Source organism: Dasypus novemcinctus, chromosome 3, assembly GCF_030445035.2.
Source record: "Dasypus novemcinctus isolate mDasNov1 chromosome 3, mDasNov1.1.hap2, whole genome shotgun sequence".
Taxonomy (NCBI): Eukaryota; Metazoa; Chordata; class Mammalia; order Cingulata; family Dasypodidae; genus Dasypus; species Dasypus novemcinctus.
This window is the reverse complement of record NC_080675.1, coordinates 178,752,038-178,774,115: the sequence shown is the minus strand read 5'-3', so window position 1 is coordinate 178,774,115 and position 22,078 is coordinate 178,752,038. Positions and strand designations below refer to the sequence as shown.

General features: G+C 39.1%; 1 protein-coding gene and 1 non-coding gene across 2 annotated transcripts in view; one reads left to right on the top strand and one right to left on the bottom strand.

The window, feature by feature from the left end:
• Positions 1-22,078, bottom strand: part of OCA2 (OCA2 melanosomal transmembrane protein) — a 370,679-nt gene that overhangs the window by 180,715 nt on the left and 167,886 nt on the right. The window lies entirely within an intron of this gene.
• Positions 867-973, top strand: LOC111766385 (U6 spliceosomal RNA). The gene has a single exon (XR_009185377.1). It is a non-coding gene; the product is annotated as a U6 spliceosomal RNA (small nuclear RNA).

Here is a 22,078-nt window from a genome sequence, read left to right as displayed (position 1 = left end):
AATATAAGGAAGGTGAGAAAGCCTTTAGTAGTTCATCATCCTTCACCAAGCATATCAGAACTCACACTAGAGAAGAGCGTACTGTATGTAAGGGATGTGCAGAAACCTTTAGGCAGTCCTCAACCCTCAGTCAACATTTTAAAAAAAACAAAAACGCACAGAAGCCTGTGAATGTAAACAATGTGGGAAAGCCTGTACTCATTCATAAGAACATGAGCCCCTTATAGGAGTACCACATACGATAGGGCCCTTGGGGGGGGCACGACACACTTGTGAACTACCTAGATGCAGTTTCAATAGTCTGGACCAACTAAAGGCAAAATGGACTTTTCTGAAGAAACCCTCCTTTCTGTATTGACCCCATCTGGCTTCCCAGGATGAAAAATCTAATAGGGAAGAAACTGTAGGCAGGAAAGGCTCACAGAGGGAAAAAATGGGGGGGTAAACTGAACTGCTATAAGACAGAACAGGCCACATAACTGAAAAGTGCATGAAAAGCAGTGCACTGAGTAAGGGACAGAATTTAAACCAATCATAAGAGCTGGGGGGGGAGGGGGGCGGGGAGTTTACAGAAAAACAAGCAGAATAGATCAAGATTTCCAGAGATGTAGTAGAAACAAGGAAGCTCTCTCATGGAGGTGAAACAACTGTACAAAAAGTACAAGCTTAAAAATTGCAATGCATATCCAGGGCAAGAATCAGATAAAGAAGAACAGAAAATCTGAACAAACATGGACTATTCTATATGTCTAAAATAAGTAAGATCAAGCATTAAAGAAGAGCCATAACACAAAGCCAATCAAAAATAAAACCCTACACAAGAGGGAGAGCTGGAACCTTCAAATTAACCTCATCAAGAGAGTCAGGTGCTTGCTTCAGCAGCACATACACTACCATTGGAATGATACAGAGAAGATTAGCATGGCCCCTGCGCAAGGATGACATGCAAACTCATGAAGCGTTCCATATTTTTATCTTTGAGTTTTTGACTGTCAGCTCTTTCTGGCACATAATTAAGATGACCATATGATTTCTCAACCAAACTGGGACACTTTGGGGAGTAGAAAAGGGTGCTATTTATAATTAAACTAGGAAAGAAGCATTAACTGTTACTGACCCATACAAAGTAGGATATATGGTTACCCAACACATAATGGATATTTGTTAAACTTGTAAATTAGTAAATAAATCAATGTGTGGACGGAAGAAAAAAAAGAGAGAGTCAGAGGGACATCAGCAAAAAACACAAGCCAAACTAAGAAACAGGAAGATATGGATCATCCAAGGGAAAAAACTAAAACCTCAGAGGAGACACAGAAGTTGGAACAACTAATTAAAGCTTTTCAAATAAATCTCCTAAGTCAATTTAAGGAAATGAAGGAAAATATGCATAAAGAGTAAAGGATATTAAGAAACACAAGGTGAGCATAAAAAATAATTAGAAAGTATAAAAAAAAATCACGGGGATGAAAGACACCATAGTAGGGATTAAAAAGGAAATATAGGATGAATAAATCAGAACCTAAAGATTTACTGGAGGGAGTTGGGAAAGAGGTGAAAATAAGTAAGAATGAGAACAGGGTAAGCACCAAGAGGGAATATTTCTTTTAATTTGCATTTGTACAGTTTTAATTCTTCTTCTACTTGCAGTTATGTTTCAAATAGCCCCCCCCCCCCCGCCCAAATAACTATTACAAATAAATAACACAACCATACTGAAGTAAATGGAGAAGAAAAGAACTAACTTAAGAAACTTTGGAAAATTGTATTTTGACAAGATACTATCAGAGTAAAGATAAAAGGAATTATACACAAATACTATAATTTAATTAATATGTTGTTTTTCACAGAGCATTAACAATTCTGTAATAGGTATACACTAGAGTTGAAAAAAATAAATGAACATATATTGTAGAAAATGACAGCCATGTTTCTTATTGTTAGAAAAGAAGTTACAAATAAGGGGAAAAAGAGGAGCAATGAGGCAGATTGGAATCAGAAGTATTAGTATGAACTCATGGTTCATACCATGAGATTAATTGATATAGAAATAGGTATGGGCGGCCCGACGGCGGCGATTCCTGGAGGCTTTGCTGCGCTGGGGAGTTCCCAAGCCCTGAGTGGGCTATTCGGGGGCTTGCAGAGGGGGAAGTGTCTGGAAGTCGATTTGGTGAGACAGAGATGGAAGAGATTGTTGCTAGATGTGGAATTTTGGGTTTCTGACACGGAGATCAGAGCTTCCTGCTAGAGCCCCTCCCCTAGGGCTGGCGCCCAGCTGCGGGGATCCCTGAAGGCTGTGTTGTGCTGCGGTGCTCCCAGGCTTCCTGTTAACCTGATGCGTGGTTCCCGGGTCTGTGTCCCCTAAACCCTGGTGGCCCACGCCCCAGAGACTCACACCTCTTGAGTCTGCAATGTCACAGACTTCCCATCCCTGAATCCACCACACCCTGAGGTCCATCTGAGGTCCTTGATAGTCCTAGCCCTCGGCATTTGTGTTTTGTTTTTTTTTCCTTTTTCTCTTTCTTCTTTTTTTTATTGCCTTGGTTGCTAACATTGCATTAGCTCCTGGTCTTTTCTCCCATTGTATCCACAATGTCCTTTTTTGTTTATTTAGATTTTTTCTTTCTTCTTTTCTTTTTCTTGCTTGTTTCCCTCCCTTTTCTTTGCCCATCCCCCTTTTTTTTCTTCTCATTTTTTCTTTTCTCTCTTTTTCTTAGTTTATTTTATTTTATTTATACAATAGGTGCTGCAGGGAGCGCCTGACATTTGCTGTGTTTCCTCATCCTCCATTTCCTCGTTTCTGTGTGAATTGCTTTTGGCCATCTACACTATCCCCTTTCCCCCACATCCTGCTATCCTCCATCATCTACTGTCTCTCTTACATTCCACCCCCCTTCTTTGGTCCCCAAATTGTCTAACTTTTAATTTCTAATACCTTTGTTCTGTTTTCTATCTTTTATCCACTCTTGATATTATTGTCTTTCTTTTCTCTTTCCCTCTCTCATGAAAACACTGGCTTTTTTTTTTTAATTTTTTATTCATTTTGTAAAAATATTACATTCAAAAAATGAGGTCCCATTCAACCCCACCATCCCCACCCCACCACTCCCCGCCCAGCAACACTCTCTCCCATCATCATGACACATCCATTGCATTTGGTAAGTATATCTCTGGGCATCGCTGCACCTCATGGTCAATGGTCCACATCATAGTCTATACTCTCCCACGTTCCATCCAGTGGGCCCTGGGAGGATCTACAATGTCCAGTAATTGTCCCTGAAGCACCACCAGGACAACTCCCAAAAATGCCTCCACATCTCATCTCTTCCTCTCATTCCCTGCACCCAGCAGCCACCATGGCCACTTTTCCCACACCAATGCCACATTTTCTCTGTGGACCTTGGATTGGTTGTGTCCATTGCACATCTATGTTGAGAGGAGGCTTAGATTCCACATGGATGCTGGATGCAATCCTCCTGCTTTTAGTTGTAGGCACTCTAGGCTCCCTGGTGTGGTGGTTGACATTCTTCAACTCCATGTTAGCTGAGTGGGGTAAGTCCAATAAACCAGAGTGTAGGAGTTGAAGGCTGTTGAGGCTCAGGGCCTGGCTATCATATTGTCAGTCCAGAGATTCAAATCCCCTAGATATATCTTAAACCCCAGCACCAACTACAATTCCAGTAAAGTAGCATGAAAGCCTTGTGAAAAGAGATCCCATCTGTGTCCAGCTCCATCACACAGAAACACCAGCTCCAAAGAAGGGCCAATTGACATGGCAGTGAACCCCATCTGCCATGACCATAGAACCTAACACTGGCTTTTTAATTCATACTATATTCCTCCCCATATTCAGTTCAGTATCTCATTAAAGGTACTCTACTTACTGCTATAACTCTACACAACTTACATGAGTCTAATATCCATTCTTCCAGATCTCACATTGTTGCTCTCTTAACATTTATTACCAATAATACTTTACACATTTTCTTTTCTTACACAATTTCCTTTCCCTGGTCCTAATATTTTCCTTCAAAGTAAACTCAGCCAGCAACAAGAAATTAGAATATGAAGAACAAAGTGACAAAGAGAAGACATCACACTTATGTAAGAACAACAACTAATTAATCCCCAAGACTAGACAAAGAAGCTAAGGAACTGATTAAACTCGTCAAAATAAAATGATGACCAGACAGCAACAAAAAACTACAAACCAAACCAGTAATCAGGAAAACATGGCTGAATCCAATGAAAAAACTAAAAACCAGGAAGGGAGGCAGAACATCAGACAAGTAATTAAAGATCTCAGAACATATATTAGAGACCAACTTAATGAAGTAAAGGAAGAGTTTAACAATATGAAGAAAACACTTGAAGAGAAAATTGCAGACATACACAAGAAGATAACAGATATGATGGGAATGAACACCACAGTTCAAGAAATTAAAAATACACTCACAGCAAATAGCAGCAGATTAGAAGAGCCAGAGGAGAGAATTAGCGATGTGGAAGACAGTACATCAGAAATCAAACAGATAGTAGAACTGATCGATAAAAAGATAGAAAAAATCCAGCTAGGACTTAGGGACCTGAATGACAATGCAAAATGCACAAACATACATATTATAGGCATCCCAGAAGGAGAAGAGAAGGGAAAGGGGACAGAAGAGGTGTTGCAGGAAATAATGGCTGAAAACTTCCCAAATCTACTGAGAGAGATGGATGTACATATCCAGGAAGCACAACACACCCCAAACACCATAAACCCCAACAGGCCCACCCCAAGACATATACTTGTCAAATTATCCAATGCTCAAGACAAAAAGAATATTCTAAAAGCAGCAAGAGAAAAGAAAACCATCACATACAAGGGAGGCTCCATAAGATCAAGTGCTGATTTCTCATCTGAAACCATGGAGTCAAGAAGGCAATGGTATGATATAGTCAAGGTACTAAAAGAAAAAAATTCCAACCAAGAATACTCTACCCAGCTAAACTAGCATTCAAAAATGATGGAGAGTTCAAAATATTCACAGATCAACAGAAATTGAAAGAGTATACCAACAAGAACTCTGCCCTTCAAGAAATGCTAAAGGGAGTTCTGCAGGAAGAAAGGAAAAAACAGGAGAGGCAGAGTTGGAGGACAGTGTAAGAGCAACAAAAAAGACAAAAAGAGAAGGAAAAAACACAAACAAAATATGACAAACACAAGTCCAATCAAAATATGGCTAACATAAATAATTCCTTGAAAGTAATAACACTGAATGTCAATGGATTAAACTCACTATCAAAAGATTCAGATTGGGACATTGGATAAGGAAATATGACCCATCTATATGCTGTCTACAAGAAACACATCTTAGACTCAGGGATTCATGGAGGCTGAAAGTGAATGGCTGGAAAACAATCTTACAAGCAAACAATAACCAAAAAAAGGCAGAAGTAGCTATATTAATATCAGACAAAACAGACTTTAAATGCAAAACAATTGTGAGAGACATAGAAGGATACTACATATTAGTGAAAGGAACACTCTCTCAAGAAGAACGAACAATCATAAATATTTATGCTCCTAACAAGGATGCCTCCAAATACATGAGGCAAACACTGGAAAAACTAAGTGAAAGAATAGATGCCTCTACAATTATAATGGGAGATTTTAATACACCACTATCAACTTTGGACAAAACATCTCAAAAGAGAATCACTAAAGAAACAAAATATTTGAACAGTATATTAGAGGAGCTGGATCTAATAGACATATACTGATCATAACACCCAAATACAGCAGGATATACATTTTTCTCAAGTGCACATGGATCATTCTCCAAGACAGACCATATTCTAAGCCACAAAGAAAGGCTCAATGAATTCAGAAAGATATAAATCATACAAAATAATATCTCTGACCACAGTGGAGTGAAGCTGGAAATCTGCAAGGACCAGAGGCCCAGATTTCACACCAAGATATGGAAATTAAACAGCACACTCTTAGAAAACAGTGGATCAAAGAGGAAATCACAAAAGAAATTAATAACTACCTTGAAACTAATGATAATGATAACAAAACATACCAAATCTTATGGGATGCAGCAAAAGCAGTAGCGAGAGAGAAATGTATAGCCATAAATTCATACATCAAAAAAGAAGAAAGAGCAAAAATTGAAGAACTAACTGCACACTTGAAGGAATTAGTAAAAAAACAACAAAGTAACCCCAAAGCAAGAAGAAAGAAAAATAACAAAGATAAGAGCAGAACTAAATGAAATAGAAAATAAGAAAGCACTTGAAAAGATAAACAATTCCAAGAGCTGGTTCTTTGAGAAGATCAATAAAATTGACAAACCCTTAGCAAGACTAACAAAGAAAAAAAGAGAGAAGATGCAAATACACAAAATAAGAAAGGAGAAAGGAGATATCACCACTGACCCCATAGAAATAAAGACTATCATAAATGGATACTTTGAAAAACTATATTCCAACAAAAATGACAATTCAGAGTAAATGGACAAATTCCTAGAAACACATAAGCAGCCTATATTGACAATAGATGAAATTGATGATCTCAACAAACCAATCACAAGTAAAGAGATAGAATCAGTCATTAAAAACCTCCCAGCTAAGAAAGCCCAAGGCCAGATGGCTTCACAGGTGAATTCTACAAAACATTCTGGAAAGAACTAACACCAATCCTGCTAAAACTCTTCCAAAAAATAGAAACAGAAGGAACATTACCGAACTCATTCTTTGATGCCAACATTACCCTAGTACCAAAGCCAAACAAAGACACCACAAGAAAGGAAAATTACAGACCAATTTCTCTAATGAACCTAAATGCAAAAATACTCAACAAAATACTTGCTAACCATATTCACCAACACATTAAATGAATTGTATACCATGACCAAGTGGGATTCATTCTGGGTATGCAAGGATGGTTCAACATAGGAAAATCAATCAATGTAATACACCATATAAATAGATTGAAGAGGAAAAAATCACATGATTATATCTATAGATGCAGAAAAAGCATTTGACAAAATACAGCACCCTTTCTTGATAAAAAACACTCCAAAAGATCAGAATACAAGGAAACTTTTTGAACATGATAAAGAGTATATATGAAAAACCCACAGCCAACATCGTTTACAATGGTGAAATCCTAAAATCCTTCCCTCTAAATTCAGGAACAAAACAAGGATGCCCACTCTCTCCCCTTCTATTTAACATTGTCTTAGAAGTACTTGCTTGAGCACTGAGGCAAGAACCAGATATAAAAGGCATCCAAATTGGAAAGAAAGAAGTCAAAATTTCATTATTTGCAGACAACATGGTCCTATACATAGAAAAACCTGAAAGGTCTACAACAAAGCTTCTAGAACTCATAAATGAGTTTAGTAAAGTCACAGGGTATAAGATCAATGCGCAAAAATCAGTAGCATATCTGTACACCAATAATGAGTAAGCTCAGGAAGAAATCAAGAAACAAATACCATTTACAATAGTAAATAAAAAAAAATCAAATACCTAGGAATAAATTTAACTAAAGATGTAAAAAACTTATATGCAGAGAACTACACAACACTATTCAAGGAAATCAAAGAAGACCTAAATAAATGGAAGAATATTCCCTGTTCATGGATAGGAAGACTAAATATTATTAAGATGTCTATCTTACCAAAACTGATCTACACATTCAATGCAATCCCAATAAAAATCAATACAGTATTCTTTCAGGAACTAGAAAAACTAACTATGAAATTTATTGGGAAAGGAAAGAGGCCCCGAATAGCCAAAGACATATTGAAAAAGAAAAATGAAATTGGAAGAATCACACTACCTGACTTCAAAACATACTACAAAGCTACAGTAGTGAAAACAGCATGGTATTGGCATAAGGAGAGACACACAGATCAATGGAACCAAATTGAGAGTTCTGATATAGATCCTCATATATATAGCCATAAGATATTCGATAAAGCCACCAAACCCTCTCAACTGGGTGAGAATGACCTATTCAACAGATGGTGCCTGGAGAACTGGATATCCATATGTAAAAGAACGAAAGAGGATTACCATCTCACACCTTATACAAAAATCAACTCAAGATGGATCAAAGACCTAAATATAAGAGCCAAGACCATAAAGACTTTGGAAAGCAGTGTAGGGAAGCATATATAAGACCTTGTAATAGGAAATGGCTTCATGAACTTCACACCAAAAGCACGAGCAGCAAAAGAACAAATAGATAAATGGGACCTCCTCAAAATTAAAGCCTTCTGCACCTCAAAGGAGTTTCTCAAGAAAGTGAAAAGGGAGCCTACACAATGGGAGAAAATATTTGGTAACCATATATCTGATAGGACACTTAAAATTTGCATATATAAAGAACTCCTATATCTTGAAAATAAAAAAAAACAACCCATTTAAAAAATGGGAAAAAGATTTAAACTGATACTTCTCCAAAGAAGAAATACAAATGGCTAAAAACCAAATGAAAAAATGCTCCAAATCTCTAGCTATCAGGGAAATGCAAATCAAAACTACAATGAGATACCATCTTACTCCCATAAGATTGGCAGGTATGAAAAAAACAGAAGAATACAAATGCTGGAGAGGATGTGCAGGAATGGGAACACTCATCCACTGCTGGTGGGAATGCAGAAGGATCCAACCATTCTGGAGGACAGTTTGGTGGTTTCTCAAAAAACTAACCATAGATTTGCCATATGACCCAGCAATTCCACTGCTGGGTATATATCCAGCAGAACTGAAAACAAGGACACAAACCAATATATGCACACCAATGTACATAGCAGCATTATTCACTATCACCAAAAGTTGGAATCAACTCAAATGCCCATCAACAGATGAATGGATAAATAAAATATGGTATATACATACAAGGGAATACTACTCAGCTTTAAGAACAAATACACTACAAACACACGTGATAACATGGATGAATCTTGAGAACCTTATGTTGAGTGAGGCAACCCAGGCATTGAAGGACAAATACTACATGACCTCAATGATATGGAATAAGTAAACCAAGCTGCCTCAGAGAGCTAGAGACTGGATGATAGGCTTACAGGAAACCAGGGGGTAGAAGAAGGACGTAAGCTAACATCTACATGGGTGAAATCTATGATAAGTATGTGTACATGGAAGGGATAAAATGGGGACATAGGGTTACCTTTGGGTGGGGCTTTGTGGGCTTGAGGGGGCCTAGGGATGGGAGGACAGGTAATATTGCCCAAGAAATTGGGGGGAGGGTGGGGCAACATATGAACATAGGAGATTGTCAGGTGTTCGTTGAGAGTATAATGCTGAGGAAAACTTTTCAAAAATACAATAAGGAAAGTTACCTGTTTAAGATACTTAAAGGGGATAATCTGATACAGGACAGACTCCTAGGGAATATGTGAATGCTCATTTTGCCAGAGTGGGTTATATCATTGGATAGAGACCTATATAATGAAAATGAAGGTATATCTACATCCTGGGGAGGACTGAAGCCATCAAATAGAGGGAACTGTATCTCTCAAGAGAAATGGTGTCTCCCAGGGCATTAGGGCAGTTGAGCATGTCAAGCCCTCAGCACTGTTGCAAGTATCTCTGAACATGGCTCTTCAAGAAATGAAGATTGACTGTCACTGTGGGCACTAAGGGGAGGGGGAAATAAGTATTGAATAGATGGAACCAATGTAACTGTGTGGGCAATAGAAGTGTTTCACAAGAGTACACGAGGATGGATATAAGACATGTAAAATTACACCAAAAATATATAGGGGCTGACAGGCTAAAATGTAAATCATAATGTAAAACATAAGATAACTAAAAATTTAGGAAATTGTATAGTCTAAAATACAAACCACAATGTAAATGCAAATGTTACCTTGTTTGAGAGCTATTCTCTCAATATCTGTACATCAGTTTCAGTAAATATGGTATGAATGTGTTAAAAGATTATTGCTGTGGAAGGGAAAAGGTTTTATGTTGGATATGTGGGAGTACTGTATATTGTATATATGAATTACTGTGATCTGAGACTCTTGTGAAGATAAGCTTAATAATTAGAAAAAAGAAAAGAAAAAGATAGGATGTAGAATTTTCCCAAATTAATACATATTCTATATCTAACGTTTAAGCTCATCGCTATATTCCATTTTACCATTAAGAGAACCTGGCAATACATTGGGCTTCACTTTTCAGGAAGTTTTGGATCACAGAGAGGTTCAACAAGGGCAGTGGAGGAATACTAGTGTGGGATATTATTGACAGAGGACACATGGTTGGCAGGGAGTTCTACAGGGCATATATCCAGGGTACATAAAAATGTTTGGATATTTTCATAGTGGATACAATTAAAAACAACAACTGAGGGAGTGCTGAGATTCTAGCCAGAGGAGCTCTATCACAGTCCCTAAAGGAACATCAACAATCCCCCAAGTTCAATGGCAAAGACCAAAAAAGAATGAAGGTCCAACAATGAGCCCCTGATACTACTGGCTTTGCTTGTGAGCCTGTGCACCTGAAATAAGAACAAGGCCTAGAGCAGCAGTGTGCCTAAGAGTTACCTCCTGAGAGCCTCCATGTTACTCAAATGTGGCCAGTCTCAAAGCCAAACTCAGCATGTAAATTCATCGCCTTCCCCCCAGTGTGGGACATGACTTCCAGGGATGAGCCTCCCTGGCGCCAAGGGAAACAATACTAAGTACCAGCTGATGACGTAACTAGAAAATGACCTTGAATAAAAGGTTCAACTCGGACCAGCAGAATATCTCTGTCTACATATAATAACAGCAGTTAAAAATGCTTTTTGACCTAAATCAAGGGGGAAATGGAAAGGACAAATGAGTTTATATGGCTATGAGTCTCTAAAAAAGAGTTGGGAGGTTATCAGAGGGATTGCCCTTATGCACACCTGAGCAGAGTCCTAGAGACAGATAAAGTAGATACAACGCCAGGTATTGGTTCTTCTGAGGGCTACAGAGACCCACAGGTTCTATGGTCATGGCAGATGGAGTTCAGTACCATGTCAGTTGGCCCTTCTTTGGAGTTGATATTTCTGTGTGATGGAGCTGGATCTCTTTTCACAAGCCTTTCCTGTTACTTTACCAGAACTGTAGTTGGTGCTCGGTTTTAAGATATACCCAGTGGATCTGAATCTCTGGACTGACCATATGATAGCCAGGTCCTGAGCCTCAACAGACTTCAGCTCCTACACTCTGGTTTATTGGACTTACCTCACTCAGCTAACATGGAGTTGAAGAAGGTCAACCACCACACCAGGGAGCCAAGAGTGCCTACAACTGAAAGCAAGAGGATTGCATCCAGCATCCATGTGGAATCTAAGCCTCCTCTCGACATAGATGTGCAATGGACACAACCAATCCAAGGTCCACAGAGAAAATGTGGCATTGGTATGGGAAAAGTGGCCATGGTGGCTGCTGGGTGCGGGGAATGGGAGGAAGAGATGAGATGTGGAGGCGTTTTCGGGACTTGGAGTTGTCCTGGGTGGTGCTGCAGGGACAATTACTGGACATTGTAGGTCCTCCCATGGCCCACTGGATGGAACGTAGGAGAGTGTGGGCTATGATGTGGACCATTGACCATGAGGTGCAGCAATGCTCAGAGATGTATTCACCAAATGCAATGAATGTGTCATGATGATGGAGGATAATGTTGCTATGGGGGGAGTAGTGGGGTGAGGCGGGTGAAGGGTACGTGGGGACCTAATATGTTTTGAATGTAATATTTTAAAAAGTGAATTAAAATATAAATAAATAAATAAAAGAAATAGGTATTGATGTGTGTATGTGTTTCTGTATGTGTTAATATACTTACATATATTTCCCAGCTCTGCACACTAAAAGGACCTAAAATCAGTGACACCTAAATAACATTAAGCACATCTACCATCCTCCAATAAAAGGCATGAGTGCTCTTTGGAAAGTAGTTGACTGCTGGGCAGAGGTAAGGAAAACACAAAATGAATTAGGAAAATCTTCTGGACTAGAAAATCAAGAAATGCTTGAAAATGGATGTGGGTTGTCAAAGGACACAGGAGCCAACCTGAAGGTTCCTTCAATAGTCAAATTTGGAACAATTGTAGCACCAAAATAAATAATGCTAATATTGGATCATAACCCATAGAATAAATATCCATACCTTTTCCTAATGAGAAAGGGTAGCTCTGCATGCACACGAATTCTAAATTTTAAAAATACAAGTAAGAAAGGTAACACAAAATCACCACTATGGAAAGGCTATAGTCATAATTGACTGCAAGAGCTGCTGATGAGCAGTAAAAACAGTGAGAGTTTTTGGATTCCTCATTGCTCCAGCAAATATCATGTGACGGATTAGCTTAAACATTGGGAATTAAAAAACTGGCTCACAGTTTTGAGGCTAGAAAAAGTCCAGATCAAGGCACCATCAAGGCAATATTTTTTCAAAGACTGGCATTCTGGGGTTGGCTGCCAGTGCTCCTTAGTCCTGGGCTCCTCTATCACCGCAATGCACATACTTGCCTCTCACGGCCTCTTCCTTCTCTTCTGGGTTCCACTGGTCTTCAGCTTCTCGCTTCCTGTGGCTTTCTATGTGTCCAAATTTCATTCCATTTCTAAAGGCTCCATTAATGGGATTAAGATCTACCCTGAATGAGATGGATCATATCTTACCTAGCCTCATCAAAAAGTCCTACTTAGAATGATTTCACACCCACAGGAATGGATTAAATTTTAAGAACATATTTTTCTAGGACACATAGCTCCAAACCACCACATTCTACCCTCTGGACCCCCAAAAAGACATGTTCTTTCTACATGCAAAATCCACTCATTCCATCACAATATCCCAAAAGCCTTAAGTCATTTAACAATGCTAAGTACAAAGTTTCATCAAAATCTATTATGGGTGTGGTTTATCCTGGGGCACAATTTCCCCTGTCTGTAGACCTGTGAAATCTAGAAAACAAGTTATCTGCTTCCAATAGATAATGGAAGGACAGGCATAAAATAAACATTTGTATTACAGAAGGGAGAAATTGGAAGGAAAACAGAGGTCCCAGGTTCCAAACAATTCCAAAACACAGCAGGGAGAAGTCTATCAAATGTCAAGGTCTGAGAGTCGTCTATGCATCAAGGTTTTGTCCTCCAGGTCTGACCTGTTCCAAGCACTTGTGCAGCAGCCATGCTCTCCCCAAACACGGGTGAAGGCCCCACCCTCTCTAAGCATCTGTATGGCAGTCAATCTCTCCATAACCCCTGGGACACAGGCTCCACCCTCTAAGCACTGGGGCAGAGTCCCACCCTCTCCAAGCATTGGGATGGCAGCCAGGCTCTTCATGAACACTGGGGCACAGGCCCCATCATCATTCAACATTGGGGTGGCAGCACTCTCCCTTAACAATGGGACAGAAGGTCTGCCTCCTCCACGCATGGGGGCAGACCCACCTTTCCACACATGTGGGTGGGCCCACTCTCTGGCCAAAGGAGATAGTTTTGGTCTAGACCTTTGCTTCCATAGTTCTGTCCTTGAAGTCACTCTTCCTTCAATTTGTCCCTTCTCTGTTCCTGTTAGTCCAGGCTGGCAGTAGATCTATTCATAAAAATTTTGCAAAAAATTTTCTGGCTTGGCATGCAATTCACAGGGATCCACACCAACAGAGAGAAGGGCTTTCCACAGACCCTTCCTGAGTATCAGCATTTCTAATCCTCACTGCCACTAAAATTGCTGACTAGTTCCACATTCAATTAAATCCTCACACAGAGCCCTATTCTCCAGGTACTTGCTTCCCAGAAGCTCAGGGCAGTTCCCAATAGAGCTGCTTTTGGTCCTAGAATCAGAACACACTATCTGGATAGGCTCAGAATTTTCCATACCATCAATATCTGTTTTGTGTGTGTGTGTACCTAGGGGTTCAGTTCTCAGCTTATCCCTTTCCTCTCGTATTTTGCTATAAGCTGCAAGTTAAAACCAAGCTACATTTTCCATACTTAACTTCTTGGAAATCTCCTCAGCTATATATCCAAATTCATCACTTTCAAGTTCTGCCTTCTATCTGGCATCAGAGTTCAATATCACCAAGTTCTCTGCCACTTTAAAACAAGGATCGCCTTTCCTCCAATTTCCAAAAACATGTTCATCATTTCCTTCTAAAGTTTCATTGGAAGTATCCTTAGCATCCATATTTCTATCAACAGTCTCTTGAGAGCAATCTAGACTTTTTCTGCCAAGCACCTCATAATTCATTAGCAATTCCAGAGTTGTTTTCACATTTTTTGGTATTTGCAATAGCAGCACCCCATTTTTAGTACTAAAATCTGTTTTAGTTTCCTTGGCTGCTCAAGCAAATACTATGCAATGGATTGGCTTAAACAATGGGAATTTATTTTCTCAACATTTTGAGGTTAAGAGTAAGTCCAAACCAAGACATCATCAAGGTGATTCTTTCTTCCCAAAGACTGGCATTTTGGGACTGGCTGCTGGGGGTCCCAGGTCCTGGGTTCTGCTGTCCCACGCCAATGCACATGGAGGCCTCTCCTGACCTTTTCCTTCTCTTCTGGCTCTGCTGATCTACAAACTCTTGTTTCCCATGGCTTTCCCTCTCTCTTTTATCCTGCTTTATGAAGGACTCCAATAATAGGATTAAGACCCAAACTGATTGAAGTAACCTCTCCAAAAGATCTTACTTATAACAGCTTGACACCCACAGGAATGGATTTTAGTTTAAGAACATGTTTTTCTAGGGTACATAAAGCTTCAAAACACCATAATGAGGAAAGGTTTTAGGAGAAACAGGATGTTAGCATAGTCTCAAAGTTTTTCCCCATAAAATAAATTCTCCCCGTTATAACACAGAAACCTTTCAGACACATTAGCCAAGCGGTCAATGTCAATATAACCAGGAACAAGGTATATCGACATCTGTACCCCTGATGTGGTACAGCAGATGCATATTTCTATAATATTTGAGTGTTCCCTGTCTTTAGCATACAAGAAATACAGTTATCCTACTTTGAAGCAATGTTAAATTTTTAAATCCCTATTTTTTTAATGAGATCATTACATGGGAAATAAGGAATAGGTGATAGATGATAGATATGTAGATAGATAGAGGCTTCATCTTAATTATTTTTCATTATTCTTAAATAATTATAAGTCTAAAATTTCCTGTTCACTTTCATTCATGATGAATGGTTTCCTCATGTGCTTATTTTAGATTGTGAACTCATATTTGTAGGGCTCTATCTCTGGGAATCCTGAATACAGGAGTCCTTGAAGTTGATAAATATTTATTGTAAAATGAGATTGCTATCATCTGAGAAGAAGAGAGTCCAACAATCTGTCATGAACATATTCCATTTCTCTAATTTACAAAGACTCAAAACTGATCTTGAATTCCAAGGGGTAAGGGTTTTCCTTGTACTGACTCATCCATGTTGTGACCAAATTGCCGAGAAGACACCCTGACCTTGGTGACTAAAGTCAGTGCAACGTATCTTAATGGACCCAAACATCTCCAACTGCTTTCCAAAAAGAGAACAGTACTGGCCTGCTCCATATGTTTCAGAATGGGACATGGGTGGTGGCTTCTAAAGACCCAGTGGCAACATGAAAAAAGGGAGATTAGACTCAAAAAGTGTGCCGGACAATTCAGGACCAAGGTGGCAGGAAAAACATCAGGAAGTTCTCCAAATCCAGAAGTGGTCAGAGGGAGATATCAGAAACTAGGTATGAAGCAAGGACTTCAGGGCATCAACAGTGAGGACAAAACAGTCTGAAGAAAAAGGATTCCAGGGTAGGGGAGCCAGGCAGGCAAGATTTCAATCAACACCTAAACCAACATCTGTTTCACAGTTTTCTTGGTTTATTAAAAAGTGGAAACCTTGCTAGACTGGTTTTATTAACACAAATTTAAGACACGAATGAAACCTCTACTTGTTTTTTGTTTTGTTGTTGTTTTTGTAAGTAAAAACTTATATTCCTATAATTGCCAAAATTATTTTCAAATCTGTACAACTAAATTTTACAAAATCACATTCTGACTTATTAAGATGAGTAAAATCAGTGCCACATGGATCTGCACTATTGGTATGCAACTCCTCAAGGAATCAGTTTGATAAAGTCTCCCAATTTAGTGCTCAGATGTAGAAACAGCTTGATTCTTCTCATAAGGATGCTGCTTTAGAACTATGATTATAATGAGAAGAAACTAAAACATATCAGCCTTTCCCAGTGCCAAGGTAACAAAATTAAATTTCCATTTGACTCCCTTAATTGTCCAGGTTAGTAGAGATGAAAAAGTAATACAATCAGAGATAATTAGAAGGAGTTAAATGACCTATAAAGAAGGTAAACAGAAAAAAAGTAAAGGATTAAAAGTCCAAGATGGTCTACAAATAAATACCAAAGAGGACAAAAAAATATAATAGCTCTTCGCAAAGAACTATTATTACTTCCATACCCACAATTACATCAAGAGCTGGTAGGCACTGGGTACTAAGGAAACACAGACATAGTCCCAGTAGATTCAGAACAGGGAGTAGGCTGGGGCAGCAGTGATTCTGTAGCTCCCCTGAGTCCATGGACTTTATGCTGAGAAATCTGCCCACTTGGAAGTACTTTAATGTTGTGTTTATTACTGTGGACTCAAAGAAGGAAGATGAAAATAAAATAAGCATTAAGAAAAATAACCTAGCTAACGTATCTAAACATTTCCCACCCACCAAGAGACAATTTAGAAACAGGATTCTATTGGTGAAAAATACTGAATCAATTTTAAAGACCATGTTAATTGGTTTGCTTTACTGTGGACCACTTTTTCCTGTTTCAGTGAGATAAACTTTGAAATTATCCAACAACAGAATAGCTCAGAAGTAATTCATAGTAGGAGCACAAAGCTTTGGACCCCAGCAGAAAACAAACAAATAAATAAATAAGAAGGGATGTGGGGGAGCATGTCTTCCAGAATGGCCATAGTAGGAGCTCTGCTGACCCACTCCACAGAAAAATAACTATAACTAATGAAAATATTTAAAAACAAAAAATTAAAAGTCTCTGGGCTCAAGGGCATAAGGCAAAGGAAGAAACATTCAATCAAAAAACATCTAAAGACACAGCTGAGGCAACAAGCAGGATGACGGCAGAGTAAGGAGCTACTAGAGTCAGCTCATGCTACAGGGTAGTTGGTAATCACCCAGAGCTCTCTGGAGCTAGCTGAAGCACCTGTTTGGGGGCTCCAGGAAACCAGAAGAGCATCCTGCCACATCTTTGAGAGAATGGAAGGAGGAGACTGCCCATCTGCAGAGAAGATTTGTTAAGTAGAGCACTCCATGCCACAGAGGCCAGTGCCCATTCTCCACTGGAGGCACAAGTCACCTCGGGAGGTATTCCACAGCTGGAATTGGAAGCTCCACTTCCCCAAAACAGGGAAGGAAGAGACAGTTGGGCATCAGCTTCAGCTACTGATGAGTAAATTTAGCAGGCTAAAGTGTAATCCTAAAAACAGCTAAAGTTTGAACACGTCCAAGTCAAAAAGAGACCGGTAGCTGCCATCTTAACTCTGTGCCTGGCATGAGGGGAAACGGGGTAGACTGAAAATCAGAGTGCTGGTAGGGACCGGCTTCTTTCCATCCATATCATATTGCACCTCTAGTCTAAGGCCCAGCCCCACCTCCAGCAGGGAAGAGGCTGGGGGACCTGTGCCAGCCTCTCCAGGAAAATACAGGCCATGCCTTAGAGGCAGGTGATCATCCTACTCTGGCAGTGCAAGCTGTCTCAGGAGCATTTCTGTGGCTGGGGTTTGAAGCTCCATTTCCCAAAAACAGGGGAGGAACAGATGATTGGCCGCCGACTTCAGCTACTGAGCAGTAAATTTGGCAGACTGAAGTGTAACTCTAAGAACAGCTAAAGTTTGAAATTGGTCAAGTCAGAAAAAGGATGGTGACCACCACTTTTACTCCACCCATTGGCATGAGGGGAAGCCCAGCTGATTGAAAATCACAGTGATGGTAGAGACCAGTTTCTTTCACCCACATAGGCCTGCAGTCCTAGCCTAGGCTTCAGCTCCACCTCTGGCAGGAAGGAAGTTAGCGGGACCTGCACAAGCCTCTCCAGGTAACTGCAGGTACATTTGGTTGGCACTGACTGAATAATTGGAAGTCCACCAGGGCAACTGCAGTCATTTTGGACCCACACAGCTTAGATTGCTGCCCATACCTGCAGCTCCATCCCCACCCCATGCAGAGTAAGAAGGGGCATGAAGACTCATCTATCTCTCCTGGCAACTATAGGTGGTCTTGGGCTGCATGACTTGGATTATTACATAAGGCTGTGACTCTGACAGAAGAAACATGGGAGAAACATCATTGGTTTCTGGGGTAGCAAGGGCAACTTCAGCCTCCACAGCTTCCAGCACCAACTATATCCTCATCTCATACTATACAGCCAGCAAGAGAGAAAGGGCAAGAAAGTCCTAAATATTAAAAAAAAAAAAAGAAACATAAAAAGAGAAAAACTGCATGCATAATAAACACATCTAGTAAGCCAGATGCCAAGACCCGAACAAAAACTACAATCCATACCAAGAAACAGGAATATATGGCCCAGTTAAAGGAACAAATTAAGCCTCCAGATGACATAAAAGAATTGAGACAACTAATCATAGAATTTCAAACAAAACTCCTTAATAAATTCAATAAGATGGCTAAAGAGATTAAAGATATTAAGAAAATATTTAATAAGCACAAAGAAGAATTTGAAAAACATACATAGAAAAATAGCAGCTCTTATAGGAATGAATGGTGCAATAACTAAAATTAAAAATACAGCAGGTTTGAGGAGGCAGAAAAAAGGAATGGTGAGCATGAAGGCATGGCTTCTGAAAGAGAACATAGTAAAGAACAGATAGATGAAGAAAAGAATGGAAAAAAATTGAACAAGTTCTCAGGGAACTAAACAACAGCAAAAGACATGCAAATATACATGTCACAGGTGTCCCAGAAGAAGAAGAGAAGGGAAAAGGGACAGAAGGACCATTTGAAGAAATAATGGTAGAAAATTTCCCAACCCTATTGAAGGACATAGATTTCCATGTCCAAGAAGCACAATGTACTCCCATCTGAATAAATACAAATAGACCAACTCTGAAATACATACTAATCAAAATGTCAAAAGACAAAGACAAAAAGAATACTGAGAAAAGCAATGCGTAACATATAAGGGATACCCAATAAGATTAGGTGCCAATTTCTCATCAGAAACCATGGAGGCAAGAAGGCAATGGTAGGATATATTTAAGATAGAGCAAGAGAAAAACTTCCAGTGAAGACTCTTATATATGGCAAGATGGCCTTTTAAAAATGAGGGCAAAGGGGAAGTGGGCTTGGTCAAATGGATAGGGTGTCTGCCTACTACATGGAAGGTTCGTGGTTCAAACCCCAGTCCTCCTTGACCCATGTAGAGCTGGCCCATATGCAGTGGTGATGAGTGCAAGGAGTGCCGTGCCACGCAAGGGTGTCCCCCGCATAGGGGAGCCCCATGTACAAGGAGTGCACCCATGGGAGAGCCACCCAGTGCAATAGAAAGTGCAGCCTGCCCAAGAATGGCGCTGCACACACGAAGAGCTGACACAAGATGATGCAACAAAAAGAAACACAGATTCCCTGTGCTGCTGATAAGTATAGAAGTGATCACAGAAGAACACACAGTGAATGGGCACAGAGAGCAGACAACTGGGGGGCAGGAGAGAGGAGAGAAATAAATAAATAAATCTTTTTTAAACATGAGGGCAAGTTTAGAATATTTGCAGATAAACAGAAACTGAGAGAGTATGTAATAAAGAGATGAGCTTTGCAGCAAATACTAAAGAGTGGGCCACAGTTTGAAAAGAAAAGATGAGAGAGAGGCTTGGAAGAAAGTCTAGAAATGAAAATTATGGCAGTTAAAATAAAAGTCTCAAAAGAATGGTGAAAATAAAATATGACAGATAAAACCCAAAGGTCAAAATGGGTGAAATAAGAATTGTCTTTACAGTAATAACATTGAATGTTAATGGATTAAACTCCCCAATCAAAAGACACAGACTTACAGCAAGGATAAGAAAATATAAGCCATCTATATGCTGTTTACAAGAGACTCACCTTAGACCCAAGGATACTAATAGATTGAAAGTGAAAAGATGGAAAAAGATATTCCATGCATGCAGTAACCAAAAAAAAGCTGGAGTGGCTATACTTATACCAGATAAAATAGACTTTAAAATACCCTAGTAATGAGTAATCTGAGGAGGAAATCAGGAAGAAAAATTCCATTTACAATAGTGACTAAAAGAATCGAATATTTAGGAATAAACTTCATGAAGAATGTAAAGCATCTGTATTCAAAAAACTATAATGCATTGTTAAAAGAAATAAAAAAAGACCTAAATAATTGGAAGAACATTTCATGCTCATGGATTAGAAGAATAAATATCATTAAGATGCCAATTCTACCCTAACTGATACACAGATTCAATGCAATCCTGATAAAAATTCCACCAGCATTTTTTAAATCATTGGAAAACACAATTATCAAATTTATTTGGAAGGGTAAGGGCTCCCAAATTAGCTAAAAACATCTTAAAAAGGAAAAGCAAAGTTGGAGGACTCTTACTTCCAGACTTTAAATCATATTACTTAGCCACAGTGGTAAAATCAGAATAAACTGGCACAAAGACAGACACATAGACCAATGGGACTCAAATGATGGTTCAGAAACAGACCCTCACATCTATGATCAAGTGATTTTTGACTGGCCTGTCAAACCCACCCAGCTTGGGCAGAACCGTTCATTCAACAAATGGTGCTGAGAAGACTGGCTATCCATAGCCAAAAGAAATAAAGAGGACCACTATCTCATATTAAAAAGTTAACTAAAAATAGATCAAAGACCTAAATATAAAAGCGAGAACCATAAAGCTTCTGGAAGAAAATGTAGGAAAATACATTCAAGACCTGGTGGTAAGTGGTGGAATCTTAAAGGAGATATGAGAAGCATTTAGATAGACCACTGATGCTTAACATATGCAGAAGTTTCAATTAAATTTACTGTAAAATTGTGGAAATGTATAGGGTTGATGGTAACATGTTATAGTAACAGCTGACATAAATGGGAATGCAACTGGAAAGGATAATCTAGGGGTGTAAATGTCAATAGAAAGAAAGCTAGAGAATAATCTAGGGACTGAATAATAATCTAGGGATTGAATAATCTAGTAAACCCAGAAGTGGATGAGAACTGTGATTGATGGTACTGATGTAAGTGTGTTCTTTGCAAGCTAGAGCAGATGTGTGCCGGATGGTGGGAATGTGGAGAAGCATGGGAAAACTAAACTGGAGTGACCTATGGATCTGTGGTTAACAGCAATACTGTAATAGTCATGCATCCATGCTAAAGATGGTCTGTGTTGATAATGGGGAAATATAGAAAAAGTGTGCCAAATATACCCTATGGACCATGGTTAGTGGTAATAGTCTGATGATATTATCTCACAATTTATAACAAATATTCCACCACACTGTGGTGTGTAATGGAGAGAGAATTCTGCACGAGCATGGTTGTTTCATAAATTCACAATTTCTGTAATAAAAATATTTTTTAAAAAAATAACAGTAAGGTGGGTTGGGAGAAAATACACCAAATGTAAGATATGGACTATAGTTAGTAGTAAGATTTTGATGATATATTTTCATAATTTGTATTATAACAAATGTCTCACAATGATACAAGGGTGTTGGTGATGGGTTGATGCATAGGACACCTGTATAATGTTAAGCATGTTTGCTTTGTAAGTTCACAACTTTTACTATCCTCTTATAGTTTATAAATGTTCATGTATGAATGATAAAAAATAATAGTAATAGGGTGGATGGGTGGGGAAAAATACACCTAATGTAAGATGCTTTGGTTAGTAGTGTTTTGAGAAATGTTTCACAACAATGCAAGATACTGGTGGTAGGGTGAGGCATGAGAGCCCTGTATAATGTTATATATGTTTGTTTTGTAAGTTTACAACTTACACTGTACACTTACA